Source organism: Choristoneura fumiferana, chromosome 7, assembly GCF_025370935.1.
Source record: "Choristoneura fumiferana chromosome 7, NRCan_CFum_1, whole genome shotgun sequence".
Taxonomy (NCBI): Eukaryota; Metazoa; Arthropoda; class Insecta; order Lepidoptera; family Tortricidae; genus Choristoneura; species Choristoneura fumiferana.
In genome coordinates this window covers 4799822-4813850 of record NC_133478.1, presented here as the reverse complement: position 1 = coordinate 4813850, position 14029 = coordinate 4799822, and the positions used below count along the sequence as shown (strand labels likewise).

The window sequence follows — 14029 nt, the reverse complement described above, 5'->3', positions numbered from 1 at the left end:
TCATAAAATAAAATAGTTATGGCATATTCCCTCTGTTACAAGCTTTTTAATAACCTAACCAACAAAAAGTGCCCCCCGACATTGTCACTTTAAAGTTCAATGCAAAATTGTCACAAACGGCTGAACCGATTTTGATAAAACACGTCTAAGAACCATCGCTAGAAACCCTGCTTTCAAATATAAAAAAACCGCATTAAAATCGGTTCACCCACTTAAGAGCTATGGTGCCACAGACACCTACACTCATAGCGGTCAAACATATAAAACCCCTTTTTTGCGTCGGGGGTTAAAAATAAATACACCGTAAAAACACTAAAACTCGAAAACACGTTATCCCAGAGATAGGAGCAAGCTAGTTCGATTGTTCCCCGAATTCCCACTAATATTATGATACGAAAGTTTGTTAGTCTGTTTGTTTGTTTGTTACCTGCAGGTGGTGGACCTTTTGCAAGGTCCGCCCGGATTGCTACCACCATCTTGCTCGCTAATCCTGCCGTGAAGCAGCAGTGCTTGCACTGTTGTGTTTCGGCGTGGAGAGTAAGACAGCTGGTGAAATTACTGGCACTTGAGGTATCCCATCTTAGGCCTCTAGGTTGGCAACGCATCTGCAATACCCCTGGTGTTGCAGATGTTTATGGGCGGTGGTGATCTCTTACCATCAGGAGACCCAATTGCTCGTTTGCCAACCAGTCGAATAAAAAAAATCCTTTTCACGTCTTAACCGCTGAACCGATTTAGATGAAATTCGGTATACAGATAGTATGAGTCCCCGGGGAAGAACATAGGATAGTTTTATCCCGGAAAATTGCATTATTCCCACGGGATAGCGATGAATAAATTCTACGCGGACGGAGTCGCGGGCAACAGTTAGTAAATAAAATAGGTGGTAGGACCTTGTGCAAGGTCCGCCCGGATTGCTACCACCATCTTGCTCGCTAATCCTGCCGTGAAGCAGCAGTGCTTGCACTGTTGTGTTTCGGCGTGGAGAGTAAAACAGCCGGTGAAATTACTGGCACTTGAGGTATCCATCTTAGGCCTCTAGGTTGGCAACGCATCTGCAGTACCCCTGGTGTTGCAGATGTTTATGGGCGGTGGTGATCTCTTACCATCAGGAGACCCAATTGCTCGTTTGCCATCCAGTCGAATAAAAAAAAAAACCTTTTCACGTCTAAACCGCTGAACCGATTTAGATGAAATTCGGTATACAGAGTCCCCGGAGAAGGACATGGGATAGTTTTATCCCGAAAAATTGCATAATCCCCACGGGATAGCGATAAATAAATTCTACACGGACGGAGTCGCGGGCAGCAGCTAGTAAATAAATATAAAAAGATTGCTCGTTAAAAGATATACGTATATAGTACTATATAGGGTCACGTTTGTAATTGTATGACAAATGCAAGAAGTGAGGATAATTTGCAATAGATTATCCTTATCTGGATAAAACCCATCAGTGCAATGTACAGGTGTAATTTACGGTGCTTATCAGAAACGACCATTTTAAAGCACGAGAGTACTAACAAGGTTTTAATGCGACCGAAGTCCATCCACAAGATGACAACGAATAGGCATTAAGCAGGGCTACTACGAAACTCGAAGTTCGTATCGTACCCACCGTCCCTCTCGCTCTCGTATTTAGTAGTGTCAGAGGGACCGCACGACACGAACTTCGAGTTTCGTAGTAGCCCTGCTGGGGCGTATGAAACCTACACAGAATGATTTTCATCACATTGCGAGGAATAAATGCCAAAAATTAAATTATTTTGTGTCCAAACACTTCACCACAGCTCGACGAAAGAAAGGCACTAGGAAAACAACTGAATAAAATAATGGCTACCCGCCAATACAGGGGGCTACTACAAATCACAAATTATATTTGAAGATGAGAATTGTGCCTAGCTACGAGTATAATTCCTTTTTTTGACACGACTGCCGAAAGAATAAGTGTTCGTTAAAAATTTCATTTTCAATACAAGCTTTTTTGCTGACTATACTTTTTCTTTACTTGCATTGTCATCGAAACTGCATATCCGTACCAAATTTCTAGTAGGTACTATTAACCATTGAGGAGTCCCCTCCTGCGGAGACGATCCTGGCAGGACAACCAAGATGCCACTACCAGATTATTGTATTGTCACCAAATTTACATAAGTATGCCAAATTTCAATTCATTCGGACCACTGGAAGAGGATCAAATTTAGCTTCCAAGATTTGACCCAAACGAATAAATAAACAGGGTAAGCTAAAGAAAATCTTGAAAAAAGAGTTAAGTACTGCTTTTTTACAAAGTTAAATAATCGTCATAATGATCGTGTAAAAACACGTGCTTTGAGAGTACTGATAAATCAATTATTAAACAATACAAAATAATTCCTATCAAATGAATATGTCGCTAAAGTCGAACTTTCAAGTTGACAGACACGTCTATTGGCATTATTGTTTTGTGACATGCAAACGATTATCAACTTTAAGGTGGTAGACCACATATTTGGCTGATGGTACCACGCGTAGACCACGCGGTGTATTTTCAAATGACTATCACTCGCTAAATAACCAATCACGGCGGGTGGTGTTCAAACGCATATCAGTATAAGAAGCCATTGTGTTGACTAAGGTTTCAATCAAATCATCCATTATTTATGTCCTATAACTATAATATTATGTACATTAGCGTGTACTGCGCATGCACTATAAGTAGGCACCTCAACCTCACTGTTAGTATATAGCCTTTTATGCATAGGTACGTTTTTATAAGTCATCATCATCAGCCGAAGACGTCCACTGCTGGACAAAGGCCTCCCTTCAGAACGCCACAATGAACGACAACTTGCCACTTGCATCCACCGGTTTCCGCCACTCTCACGATGTCGTCAGTCCACCTGGTGGGAGGCCTGCCAACGCTTCGTCTTCCGGTTCGTGGTCGCCACTCGAGGACTTTTCTCCCCCAACGGTTATCTGTTCTTCGAGCGATGTGGCCTGCCCATTGCCACTTCAATTTGCATATTTTTCCAGCTATGTCAGTGACTTTAGTTCTTCGACGAATTTCCGTATTCCGGATTCTATCGCGCAAAGAAACTCCAAGCATAGCTCTCTCCATAGCTCGTTGCGTGACTTTGAGCCTCTCTAAGAGGCCAACAGTTAAGGACCACGTCTCAGCGCCATAAGTCATCACTGGCAACACACACTGGTCGAAGACTCTAGTCTTCAGGCACTGCGGAATATTGGACGAGAAGACATCACGAAGTTTCCCGAGTTGGATTCTTCGGGCGACCTCTTTGTCGAAGTTGGACCTACCCAACTGGACAACTTGTCCAAGGTAAACATAGTGGTCAACAACTTCGAGTACATCGTTCCCAACGATAACCGGCACGGGTGTGACATGGACATTTGACATGATTTTAGTCTTGTCCATGTTCATCTTAAGACCCACCTGTTGGGAGACGATACTGAGGTCACTGAGCATAGTATTGAGCTCCTCCAGCGACTCTTTATAAGTACTTTTATAAGTAGCGAGTTTTTATAAGTACTTAACAAAATTCCAAAAATCATCAAAGGAGAAAAAGTATCAAACAAAATAAAAAATGACGATATTAATGATTATATCGTGTACTGTTTTAAAAATGTAGTTGTGTTAAATATTTGTATTTTGAGTCCTAAATAATATTGCAGATCTGTTTAAAAATTATATACCTCGTTGAGTTTCTTGCCGGGTTCTTTACAACAGAGGTGTTTCCGAACCCTGGTCGATTTTTCGAGATTCATAAGTGCTTAACTAAATATAGATATTTTGACTTTATGCGACTGACGCGAACTTCTAAAACTCCTTAATACTCAAAACTTAATCTTCAAAAAAGTTACAATCTAAAATCCCAATCCTGTCATTTACGTGTTCAAGTAGGTAAAATTTTTGTTGCATTAGTGAAATTGTACAAACCGAATACATTTTCGCACAACACGTGACTATCGCCACTCAATACCTATGTATATATACTTAATGCTTCTGCTAATTTTACAGTGGTCACCATGGTTATAGAGGTTATCGTCACCTATCTGTGTTACATAAAAGCACCATCAATCAGTTATGTCGAAAATGACGTAAATGCTGATTATTTCTTTAATATTAAACTGAGTCTAACAAATTTTTCGTTTAATAAAGTCGATAAGGGAAGTAAAATCACGGTGGAATAGCATGATAAAAAGGTCAGGCCAATGAGAGCACTAGGAGGTTTGTGTCTTTTTCTTTTTCCTGGAGAATTCATGATACATCTGCCTGTAGCGTGTAAATATCAACTGAAGATGGCTAGGTAATATCATAGCCATGTCTTAATCACTTTCCTTCAAATTAAACTTCTAACTTTCTAACACTTTCACTCACGGCTCCGTTTATTTTCATGAACTAAAGAATGAGGTGTTGACTCTGAAAATGGAGTGTTACTGGTTATTTCAAGGTCAAGCCAATTAGCAGTTTATTTCAAAGCATAATTCACCATTCGTGACTAATTATGTTGGAACTGGCAACACAGGCGCGTTTGGTCGGTCGATTTTGCTTTGCAAATGACCATTCACAAGACTGAATACTAAGTTTGCCTCTTAAGGAAAATTGAGATGTAAATTTAAAACATCTTTGAGGCGATGTTTGATTGTGCTGATAAAAATAATAAAAGATTGCAAAAACAGTATTTTTATTTTAAACATTTAGTTACCTAGCTAAGTTTGTAGCTAACAAAATACAATCAAGGAATAGTTTGAGTGAACATGTTTGTAAAAGTTATGATTGAGATTTTTTTAATTCGAAATGTAGTCACGTTTCTGACGCGGTACACTTTGAACATCGACCAACGTATAGAAACATTTGTCAGCCACAATTAGAAAAATCCTGAAAAACATTCTAACCAAAAAAAAAGTCAAACTAACTCTACCTACTGAAGTACCCTTTCGGATTTATTTTAAGTGATGACACTTAGGATAAAGAGTAAATAACTGCGCAATGGAGTTATCTTTAAAGAGAGGTTACCCATAAAACGGGGAAGAGACGTAAGATAACTAGGTTTGTAGCTCCTTTCTAAATCTTTTAAGCCCATTGTTAGCCCGTGTCTATAAGAACTGCCATCACCCCATCGTGTCAGTTATAGATATGGTACAATACTGTCAGGTGTTATGACGACACGACACGAGGTGATAGATGGACTGACGACAGATTTTAGCAAATTATAATGACGTAAAACTTAAATGTGATGGATTTGAATCACGCGAAACTGCGTGATTTGAAGTAGGTACTCAGAAAAAATTGAGCGATTAAGAATTTAGTTAAACCATCTCCAAAGATACAATCCATCTCTACAAATTTATGATCAAAAGATATCTCAGACACGATAATATTTTTAATTCGATCTCGCAATGATACTCTTGACATGTCCACTGCCTTTTCAGCGATATAAGGTCATTTGTTGCGGACACAGCGGTGTGGAGTGAACATGTTAGGAGCGTGAAAGAAGCCGGAGTTGGGAAAATTTTTGTCAGCCCTCTGGGAATCAAGGCGTTACAGGGTCTTCTTCAACCGCAACTGCACTTACCACGACTTGTCAACAGTCAACACTGCATTTCTTCGCCACGTCTCAGTTTCATAAGTCCTCACCTTTGCATTCAATGCAACGAAACGACCTACTCCCAATTATCATGTTTTTTTTTTAAATCCGTCCCCATGAAGTACTTATTGATTTTAACTTAGAAAATATTTCATTAAGAAACATGCATAATATTACTGAAAGAAGAAAGATTTAAATTTCGAACACAACCTTTATAATGATCGTTCGTGATTGCATTAAACAGGTGGCCCTGACGCATGTTTGGCAACAACCGGCGAGTTCCTGCGCCGTGCATCGAACCCAACCACTCACAACAAAGTGCTTTGCCGCCGTGCTGAACCAAAAACACCTAAACCCCACCAAGCTAAAGACTCAAGCGCAGCACAATCAACGTGGCATTATTATCTAACATAACCGGTATCGGTCACTGATAAAATTCGTAAGTTTATTTACGTAATTCCGCCGTTTTACATCTCAGTTGTTTGTATAAAAAAAAAACATTGCGGCATGTAAAGAAACTTGTGCAATGAAATACAATACATACCGTGACCGAATTGTAACTATACTAGGTATATACGTTGACAAGTTCGTATGTGTTCGGTAGAACCCTGTTATAGTCAGCATTTGCTGCACTTCAAAAATAATCTTAAAGGCAGCAGAGGCTCCCTGCGACAGGGTTGTACCGAGTTTCAAGTAGAACTTAAATACTTGGTGTAGTAGTACTTGTAGTTTACTTAAGCTCTCGTGAGATATTTTTGAAAATATAATACAAAAACAAACTGTTCAGCTGACGATTAAAGTAACACAATTTCTGGAAGTACTGAACTAAGTATTAGATTAGAAATTCTATTAATTCACTAATTAATAAACTACAACCTGATTACCATAGGCTACTCTGACCCCAAAAAAGTGTAGTTCCCACGTTGTACAGTAACCAGCACCGATATCTGACACAACCAAGTGTGCATAAATATCTGATACGACTCTATTTCGAAAATACAAACTGAAACATAGATGCATAGAAAAACCAGAAAAGTAGAACAGCGCTGGGAATCGAACCCAGGTCCTCGGCATTCCGTGCCACGTGCTATACCGCTACACCACCACTGGACAGGGGTACAGACACGAATTTCTCCTATGCACCACATATCTCAGCTTGTTTGTTTCTTATTTAGTCACTTAAGCAGCGACACTAGCGACATCTATGCTGTGTGTTTCTGGTTTTTCTGTGCATCTATGTTTCAGTTTGTATTTTCGATATAGGTTTTACGGGATGACCGTAAAAGTAACACAATTTGGAGTTGAAATATAAAAAATACAAAAAGACTCCAAAACCAATCTCAATTACGACTCTATTTCTAGGGCCGGTAGGATGTGTCCGATATTTTTGCACGCTCCGCTGTGGCAGATATCAATGCAGCTGACTGTACAGACGTAGTAGTGGGCAACAACTAGTATGCATACTTTTACTACTTAAACTGCACTCTACACTACGCTACGGGTGGCTTTATCCAAATAATCTAATCTATAATTCTTGAAGCTTTATCATTTATGGTGTTCACAAACGTATAACTTCAAGTGGATGTGTAGATTATCCATACTAATATTATAAATGCGAAAGAAACTGACCGTCAGTCTGTTGCTTAACCGCTGAATCGATTCAGATGAAATTTGTTATGGAGATAGTTTGAGACCTTGGGATGGTTTTTATAAATGGACGAATTTCAGGCAAAAATGAGTTTAATATAAACATTGTCTCTTGGTGTTTTGACAAATACTCAAGGTCAACTCAAGTAAAGACGATTCTTATTTATTATCATTTGAGTCGCAAAACGAATAGTTGAAGGAAATTACTATGTATTTTCAGGGTTCCGTACCCGAAAGGTACAAACGGATCCCTATTGCTGTCAGTTACGTGTCCATCTGTTCGTCTGTCACACAGCTGTAGAGCCCAATGGTTGGAGCTACAACTTTCAAATTAAAATTTTAAGATTACAGTAGGGCCTCGGTAATCCGGACTCCCGCTTGTTCGGTGATCGCTGTAATCCGGCCGGGCAATGGGCTTCGCGGGAAGAGGCGGGCGGGTGTAGGTGCGGACTGCCATGAGCCAATGCGTCGTCAGTCTTTTGTTAATCGCCTTTCGTGTAGTACGTCAGTGTCAATTACATACTATAATCCGGACGCCTCGATGATTCGGAAAGGGTTTGTTTTTGCCTCTCCGGATTACCGAGGCCCTACTGTATAAGCTACTGTATCTTTGATCCAAAGCCAAAAAAATTATCAAAAAATATTTTTTAATGTTTTTAAAGGGGTTCTACCTACACTATCTTTGGGTAACAAGGCTTTCGACAATTTAACCCGTACCTAAAGCGCAAAATTCCGGCGGGATACAGACGAAGTCGCGAGCAAAAGCATTACTAACAAATACCGCTTGAAAGCGTGTAATATGTGTGTAATATGCCTGACATGCCATAACTAGGTAAACGTATGATCAAATGCCATTATACGCGGTTCAAAGATTGTGTTGTTCCTTAAACTATTTTATTGATAAAGGTGTCAAGTTGCCCACTGTTTCGTAACAAAGGAGACTATATTGAACTACGATCATGCCTCGCATCCGTGACAGTATCTAAGACTTTGGACTTTGCTATATAGCTTTATTTATTTAGGAAGATAAGTGAAAGATACGAATACTAAATGTCTACCATGCAGCCCCTTGGTTGACTATCAAGTCTGATCTATTGTTACCTTTTGTTCTATCATATGGTAACCTCTTTTTCATGTGGCCAGTAACTTGAAAAACAAAAGTACGAAAAAAGAAACAACTAACTAAATTATTACTACGCGTCTGTCTGTGGCAAATACGCAAACCGCGCGAGTTAAATTTTTAAAAATAGTAATTTCTGATTAAACAACCTTTCTGGCGACAGTCTTCTACTGGTTACTTACGTAAAAAACCTTTCGGGGCTGTTTCACCATCCATTGATTCGTTTTATTTGACGGATAAATGTGATGCCGTCTCCGTCTATTCGAACAAAACAAACAGAGAGGGCATCAAATTTATCCGACACATAAATTTAATCTATGGATGGTGAAACAAAGTCAGAAAAATAAACATAAACGCATCTAAAGTTCCTTCGAAATACTGTACGACCTTCAAATCACCACAATTACATTTGTTTTTGTTAGCTAAAATTATCCGATAAAAAAAAGAGTTGAGAATTATACCGGTTCTTGGATGCTTCGGGTGCATTTGATGCCCAAGTTGGCATCAGCAAGGTAAATAGGTACTAAAGGATTTATATTTATAAAGAAAGACGGGAAGGAAGCCATTGCACAGCAGCAGAAAAAAAAATGGAACATAAAATAGAGGACACAGTACCTACAGATTGAATGACGAATCACCCCATATATCTCATAATTATGACATAGTAAGTGCGATAATTAGTTGAAAGTCACATTACAGTTCGTTTCGTTACATAATGAGATTAATCAAGGACATTTTATTATATTATTTTATTATTAAGGATATTTTATTTATTTACTGGGGATCGGTCTGTCTAGGTTTCGTATTAGAATTTTCGAACCGCCTTATTGTGTTTTGTTTTTAATATAGACCGAGAAAATGTTAGACAGTAACAGGCGCGGATCCGGGGGGGGAGGGGGTACGATTGTCCCCCTTGACTTACGACCATATTACTTAAGAGAAACGGAAATGACCATTTTTTAATTTTTCACGTTTTTAGAAGATAATTCAGGTGAAATGGGTGAAAATTGCCCCCTCCCTAAACCGAATCCTGGATCTGCGCCTGAACCCTAATAATTTTAGTAGACACGTGACAACTGCAGAAAACGTAAAATCCAGAACATACAGAACTTAGAGAACACGTAACGATAACCTTTTATTTTTAATCCAAACAAGCCTCGAAGACTGGTTTCGGCACTTTTTAGCACAAATTTTCTTCATACAATTCCCAATTTTTTAACCCATTTCAACTGATAAAATTACAACTGGAAACTATCTAAATCAGGGCAATAAAACGGCGATAAACATACCTTGCGGCGATTAGGACAGGGAACGTAAACACGTGCTCTCTCGGCCACGGTCGACGTGCTACTGAAAATTCTTGGACTGACAGAAGCGGGTCACGACGACCTCTAACTTATCTAAGGTTCAATGGCAGGGAGGGTTAACTCCTTGTGTAAGCGTTTATGGAGCATTGCTGTCTGAAGGGGATTATGCATTTTATGAATAAAGCCGTGGTAACCGGCTATACCTTGACAAGCTCGTGCCTGACACTCGATAGAACTCTGTTACAGCCAGAATTTACCGCGCTTATCAAAAAAAACCTGATAAGGCAGCAGAGGCTCCCTGCGACAGGGTTCTACTGAGTGTCACACACGAACTTGTCAAGGTGCCCCTCAAGCAGAGGGTCGTGGGTTTTGGAATTCATTTGCGAAATTAAACTTGATGTTTATTTACCATGCATGAGCCTTGCAGAAGCATTTCACATGGCCCTTTAGGCCTTTACACACAGCGTTTTTTTGCTCTATTAAAAGAAAAATGCGCGTCGACGGCGTGTTTGAAAAACGCGATGTTAAAAGGTTCTTATTTTTTGAACTCTAGTTTTGGTAGCATTTTATGACGACTGCTAATGAGCACTACCTTTCCAGTAGACTTGTGCTAGGAAAAATCGAGTATTTTGGTAAGAGTTTTGTCCTCGCATGCTCCACAACACAGATAACTTTGGTCCACTAGATTCCCTTGCACAATTCAGGTTTAAATCCTACTGAAGGCAGACAAGAACAAAGAGCAGCAGTAGGTACATCATACGTCGATTATGGTAGGTAAAAGTACCTTTTACGTCGGTTGTACTGAAGCAACTGTAGGTTTATGGAGAGGCTTATTATATGTCCAACAGTGGACGTTCTACAGCTGCTATGACGACGATCAATTTCGGTTGTAAACATTTTTATCTGCCCAACACATCAAAAACCTATAGATCCGACATTGCTGAACAAGTACAGGCAAAATGACGAGGCCTTTTAGTGAATGGATGTTTGCGGATTAGATTGATGGTATTGAAATGGCACTCAACTTTATTATAATATCGTTGTTGGTTAGGAGTTAGGTCTGTGGAAAAGATGAATGGTATGTCCAAAGGCTACAGGAAAAATATAATAATAAGTACCTAACTATAAATTCAATTACACGACTAAACCGCAACGTGGAGAGCATTCGTAGGTGTGGCGGGAAAACCATTAGTTGTTGAAAAATAATCTTTATGTAGCCAATTTTTTTGTACAAAAATAAAGAAACAACACATTTGACAAAACATCAAGATTCGGGGATTAACTTACCGTGTAGTTCTGGGTCAAATCTTGAAGTAGAATTTAATCCAACTCCATCCCGGAGTATGTAGATTGAATGACAATGCAAGCACAATCATCAGAAAGGCTTGCATTAAAAAATGTTTTTCTAACAAAAACTTTTTACTATCTTTAAGTATATTAAAATCAAATAAAAGAATGAAAGAAACAATTAAGCTTACCATGTGTCGTGTTTCGTAGTCCAGTTCAGTCTCTCGTTTATAGTTATATTTAGAGAGACAAATGGCAAATTGCGTTATGCGGTATATTTTTATACACGCATGTTCAAACCTTGGCACTAAACTGGAGTCTAAATTCTCAGATGCATAAGTGTCTAGTCTATATACATATAATACACCGCTTATGTACGTACTAATTTACTAATACACACTGTTTTCTTGATTTCCGATAACTTTCACTTCATTGATAGACACTACCTGCCTGATAAGTAAATTTTTGGCCAAATCGAGTGTGACTGTGCCAAAAAATGCCAAATTAATTCGGAAAATGGCTAAAGAAATGTAAAAAAAATATGAGGGGGAACAGAAAAATGTTACGGCGCGTTACATTGGAGGGGGGAGGCCAAAAATGTCCAAAAATTGAGTTACATATTACTTGAACGCCCCCTAACTGTCGGAAAGACGGGGTTAGCGCTCGCGAAAAAAATATCGCGGGGGATTAAAATCCATATTTTGTGTTATAACAAAATGGGTATCAATTGAAAGCTTTTGAAAGCTATGAGAGATATTGTTAGCAATAAAAAAAAAATAATAATATAATCAAAGTACAGCATAAAACAAGATAGAAACCTTGATCTACTAAGCACTTAGTACTTTTGCTGCGGCATTGAAAGTTTACTAGTTATCTTGTACATACGACATAATATCGTCGTTGATAGTTCAAACCCGCGTATGAGCTGTTTGTAAATACCGCGTATGTGCAAAAGTGGCAAAGATTGAGATTTCGCGCCGACAGGTAGCGAGCACGGATTCGCTGCAGCTAGTGTTCACACGATCTAAGTTAGCCAATCAGACACCGTCAAAACATCGGTGAAACAGTACCGCGTATCCGTTGGTCGCATGAAGTTGGTTGCAAATCCGCGTATTTACTCATTATCGTTAGAAAAATGACACGGTCAGTGGGTGGTTCCAGAAAAAATATATTTTTTGGATTGGATAGCAGTCTCGTCAGTACGTTAATCTTGTTATAATGTCATTATTTATTACTGTTCTAATGATTATATTATTTTGTGAATTGCTTTTATTTTAAAAAACTAAGGATTTTAACTGATTAGTACTGTAATTACGCGGTTTTAATATTGCGAAACTACAATTGAAGTGCGCATTTACGCGGTTTTGGATTACTGTAATTTCATTAGTGGTTTGTCCTTAATAGTGGATGTTTCTGTGTATTTAACTATTTTTGAGTATTTATATACTTAATTGCAAGAATTTATAATACACCTTAATCTTGATTTGGAAGTTGCAATGACTGGTTTTATAGAAGTTTTGAGAAGATTTTTATGCAAATTTTGTACAAATAAACGAAAAAATTACATTGACGTGTCTTATTTCAACTCCGCATATCTACCACTTTACTTCAATTTTTGTGGCTATTTCATGGTACAAAACCGCGTGACTTTTCTCAGAATCTTAACCTATTTTGAGTAAAGTCACATACATATAATATAAAAGACGTCATAGCAAATATGGTACAAAGTTTAGATGGTTAAATTTGTAAAAATGGGCAAAATACAAAGTTTTTTCATCTTCCTGAACAATTGTAAAAAAACACTTATGCGGTATTAACAAACTGCTCATATGCGGGTTTGAACTATCAACAATGATATTCACCCATACTGTTATTTTTTTTTATTTATATGGATTGAGCCAGCATCAGGTTGATTTAGTAAGTTAAAAAAACCATGAACGATGAAGAAAAACATTTTTACAAAGAAAATCAGTTGCTATTCCTGTAAAGGGATACGGAAATAAAAAAGCCACATCAAAGTAGGAAAAAAAGGGATGATTAGTCAACAAAGTAAGTTATTTATTTGAATGTGCCTTTGCCTTAGATGCTAACAAAGAGAAGTCTAAAAAACAGAAAGAGAGATAAAAAAAACAATACAAAATTGTTGCCGTATTCGAGCATGTTAATTAAAAAATGTGGCAGTTACTAAGAACATGACGCCCCAATTTAAGTACTTTTTTTTAAACCTGGCTAAATTTATATAAAATAAATAACAAAAACTATCTAATTCTCCTGTGCAAAGATCAATTTCGTTTCGGATACTTTGGTCAATTTATACATTTTAACCGTTAAAATAAGAATACCAGCATTTTGAATTTAGCAGATACCTACAAGGTTTACAAAAAAAATATGAAATGTGGAATTCCACACCATTTTTCCTAAATTAAAAACCTGCGAAATTAATTATTTCTTACAGCAACTTAACAAAAACTACAGGTTAAAAATAAACAAAAAAATGTCTTCACTAAATAAAATGTAGTAACGCAACAATAAAAATGTGAATGTATTTTTGTAAGCACTAGTAAAAACCTACGAAGCGGTCTGAATGTCACGCTCCATGAAAATAAAATAAAACTCAACTCGACAGCAAGTACCGTACCGAGAATGGGGCAAAACAAATACGGATATATTTCTACAAAAAAAACATTGTACACTTACCGAATAATAACGTTTTCACAACTTCCACAATACTAATACTAGCAACTAAACAAAATGAGTGACGGTCAGAAACGTTCGTGATATAATTTATTTTCGTATTTTTCTCAATGGTTACTTAACACTGTTTGAACTTTACAAAACGAGGTAAGCAATGTAAATGAGTGACAGTGACAGATTGACAGACAGATAGCTGACATTAGCAGCCGTCCAATCCTGACATTGACAACCACAAGAAAATGCTGCCAAGCCAATAAAAAATTTTAGACCAAAAATAAAATTAATTGCTTTAGAAAAGGGCCAAAAAGTAATGTCGTCATCATAAGTAAATTTTTGTAGTGTAACTATGATTTTCTTCGTCAGGTAAAAAGTTTTCTCAGTCTAACTAT

General features: G+C 37.9%; 1 protein-coding gene across 3 annotated transcripts in view; it reads right to left on the bottom strand.

The window, feature by feature from the left end:
• PCB (Pyruvate carboxylase) overlaps positions 1 to 13803 on the bottom strand; it is a 53968-nt gene extending 40165 nt beyond the window's left edge. For 2 of the 3 annotated variants that reach the window (XM_074089912.1, XM_074089914.1), the window contains exon 1: positions 9642 to 9708. The gene's annotated coding sequence lies outside the window, so the exon portion shown is untranslated. Of the gene's footprint in view, positions 1 to 9641; positions 9709 to 13643 lie in introns of those variants that run through there. The other variant, XM_074089913.1, reaches the window with a different exon arrangement.
• Positions 13804 to 14029: the final 226 nt, after the last annotated feature.